Genomic DNA, 3,966 nt, shown 5'->3' on the forward strand with positions numbered 1-3,966 from the left:
GATAGCCGCAGCTTCCTTGATCCTATGCCAGAAGGAGTGCCGCTAAGTGAGCTAGGATTGGATAAGGATGAGAAGTTCAGCACCATGGAGGAGGAGCGTCGTAAGCTTATTGCTGAGGATCGTGAAGGTAATGCAACACGCATCGCTGAATTAGAAGTTGCAATGAACGAGCATTCACATGAGCTTGCTAAACTGAAAGCGTCCGATAGCCGCAGCTTCCTTGATCCTATGCCAGAAGGAGTGCCACTAAGTGAGCTAGGATTGGATAAGGATGAGAAGTTCAGCACCATGGAAGAGGAGCGTCGTAAGCTTATTGCTGAGGATCGTGAAGGTAATGCAACACGCATTGCTGAATTAGAAGCAGCAATGAACGAGCATTCACATGAGCTTGCTAAACTGAAAGCGTCATATAGCCGCAGCTTCCTTGATCCTATGCCAGAAGGAGTGCCACTAAGTGAGCTTGAATTGGATAAGGATGAGAAGTTCAGCACCATGGAAGAGGAGCGTCGTAAGCTTATTGCTGAGGATCGTGAAGGTAATGCAACACGCATTGCTGAATTAGAAGCAGCAATGAACGAGCATTCACATGAGCTTGCTAAACTGAAAGCGTCATATAGCCGCAGCTTCCTTGATCCTATGCCAGAAGGAGTGCCACTAAGTGAGCTTGAATTGGATAAGGATGAGAAGTTCAGCACCATGGAAGAGGAGCGTCGTAAGCTTATTGCTGAGGATCGTGAAGGTAATGCAACACGCATTGCTGAATTAGAAGCAGCAATGAACGAGCATTCACATGAGCTTGCTAAACTGAAAGCGTCATATAGCCGCAGCTTCCTTGATCCTATGCCAGAAGGGGTGCCACTAAGTGAGCTAGGATTGGATAAGGATGAGAAGTTCAGCACCATGGAGGAGGAGCGTCGTAAGCTTATTGCTGAGGATCGTGAAGGTAATGCAACACGCATTGCTGAACTAGAAGTTGCAATGAACGAGCATTCACATGAGCTTGCTAAACTGAAAGCATCCGATAGCCGCAGCTTCCTTGATCCTATGCCAGAAGGAGTGCCACTAAGTGAGCTAGGATTGGATAAGGATGAGAAGTTCAGCACCATGGAAGAGGAGCGTCGTAAGCTTATTGCTGAGGATCGTGAAGGTAATGCAACACGCATTGCTGAACTAGAAGTTGCAATGAACGAGCATTCACATGAGCTTGCTAAACTGAAAGCATCCGATAGCCGCAGCTTCCTTGATCCTATGCCAGAAGGAGTGCCACTAAGTGAGCTAGGATTGGATAAGGATGAGAAGTTCAGCACCATGGAGGAGGAGCGTCGTAAGCTTATTGCCGAGGATCGTGAAGGTAATGCTGCACGCATTGCTGAATTAGAAGCTGCAATGAACGAGCATTCACATGAGCTTGCTAAACTGAAAGCATCCGATAGCCGCAGCTTCCTTGATCCTATGCCAGAAGGAGTGCCACTAAGTGAGCTAGGATTGGATAAGGATGAGAAGTTCAGCACCATGGAGGAGGAGCGTCGTAAGCTTATTGCCGAGGATCGTGAAGGTAATGCTGCACGCATTGCTGAATTAGAAGCAGCAATGAACGAGCATTCACATGAGCTTGCTAAACTGAAAGCATCCGATAGCCGCAGCTTCCTTGATCCTATGCCAGAAGGAGTGCCGCTAAGTGAGCTAGGATTGGATAAGGATGAGAAGTTCAGCACCATGGAGGAGGAGCGTCGTAAGCTTATTGCTGAGGATCGTGAAGGTAATGCTGCACGCATTGCTGAATTAGAAGTTGCAATGAACGAGCATTCACATGAGCTTGCTAAACTGAAAGCATCCGATAGCCGCAGCTTCCTTGATCCTATGCCAGAAGGAGTGCCGCTAAGTGAGCTAGGATTGGATAAGGATGAGAAGTTCAGCACCATGGAGGAGGAGCGTCGTAAGCTTATTGCTGAGGATCGTGAAGGTAATGCTGCACGCATTGCTGAATTAGAAGTTGCAATGAACGAGCATTCACATGAGCTTGCTAAACTGAAAGCATCCGATAGCCGCAGCTTCCTTGATCCTATGCCAGAAGGAGTGCCACTAAGTGAGCTAGGATTGGATAAGGATGAGAAGTTCAGCACCATGGAAGAGGAGCGTCGTAAGCTTATTGCTGAGGATCGTGAAGGTAATGCAACACGCATTGCTGAACTAGAAGTTGCAATGAACGAGCATTCACATGAGCTTGCTAAACTGAAAGCATCCGATAGCCGCAGCTTCCTTGATCCTATGCCAGAAGGAGTGCCGCTAAGTGAGCTAGGATTGGATAAGGATGAGAAGTTCAGCACCATGGAAGAGGAGCGTCGTAAGCTTATTGCTGAGGATCGTGAAGGTAATGCTACACGCATCGCTGAATTAGAAGCAGCAATGAACGAGCATTCACATGAGCTTGCTAAACTGAAAGCATCCGATAGCCGCAGCTTCCTTGATCCTATGCCAGAAGGAGTGCCGCTAAGTGAGCTAGGATTGGATAAGGATGAGAAGTTCAGCACCATGGAAGAGGAGCGTCGTAAGCTTATTGCTGAGGATCGTGAAGGTAATGCTGCACGCATTGCTGAATTAGAAGTTGCAATGAACGAGCATTCACATGAGCTTGCTAAACTGAAAGCATCCGATAGCCGCAGCTTCCTTGATCCTATGCCAGAAGGAGTGCCACTAAGTGAGCTAGGATTGGATAAGGATGAGAAGTTCAGCACCATGGAAGAGGAGCGTCGTAAGCTTATTGCTGAGGATCGTGAAGGTAATGCTGCACGCATTGCTGAACTAGAAGTTGCAATGAACGAGCATTCACATGAGCTTGCTAAACTGAAAGCATCCGATAGCCGCAGCTTCCTTGATCCTATGCCAGAAGGAGTGCCACTAAGTGAGCTTGAATTGGATAAGGATGAGAAGTTCAGCACCATGGAAGAGGAGCGTCGTAAGCTTATTGCTGAGGATCGTGAAGGTAATGCAACACGCATTGCTGAACTAGAAGTTGCAATGAACGAGCATTCACATGAGCTTGCTAAACTGAAAGCGTCATATAGCCGCAGCTTCCTTGATCCTATGCCAGAAGGAGTGCCACTAAGTGAGCTTGAATTGGATAAGGATGAGAAGTTCAGCACCATGGAAGAGGAGCGTCGTAAGCTCATTGCTGAGGATCGTGAAGGTAATGCTGCACGCATCGCTGAACTAGAAGTTGCAATGAACGAGCATTCACATGAGCTTGCTAAACTGAAAGCGTCATATAGCCGCAGCTTCCTTGATCCTATGCCAGAAGGAGTGCCACTAAGTGAGCTTGAATTGGATAAGGATGAGAAGTTCAGCACCATGGAAGAGGAGCGTCGTAAGCTCATTGCTGAGGATCGTGAAGGTAATGCTGCACGCATCGCTGAACTAGAAGTTGCAATGAACGAGCATTCACATGAGCTTGCTAAACTGAAAGCGTCATATAGCCGCAGCTTCCTTGATCCTATGCCAGAAGGAGTGCCACTAAGTGAGCTTGAATTGGATAAGGATGAGAAGTTCAGCACCATGGAAGAGGAGCGTCGTAAGCTCATTGCTGAGGATCGTGAAGGTAATGCAACACGCATTGCTGAATTAGAAGTTGCAATGAACGAGCATTCACATGAGCTTGCTAAACTGAAAGCATCCGATAGCCGCAGCTTCCTTGATCCTATGCCAGAAGGAGTGCCACTAAGTGAGCTTGAATTGGATAAGGATGAGAAGTTCAGCACCATGGAAGAGGAGCGTCGTAAGCTTATTGCTGAGGATCGTGAAGGTAATGCTTCACGCATTGCTGAATTAGAAGCTGCAATGAACGAGCATTCACATGAGCTTGCTAAACTGAAAGCATCCGATAGCCGCAGCTTCCTTGATCCTATGCCAGAAGGAGTGCCGCTAAGTGAGCTAGGATTGGATAAGTATGAGAAGTTCAGCACCATGGAA

This window comes from Trypanosoma brucei, chromosome 11, assembly GCF_000210295.1.
Source record: "Trypanosoma brucei gambiense DAL972 chromosome 11, complete sequence".
NCBI lineage: Eukaryota > Euglenozoa > Kinetoplastea > Trypanosomatida > Trypanosomatidae > Trypanosoma > Trypanosoma brucei.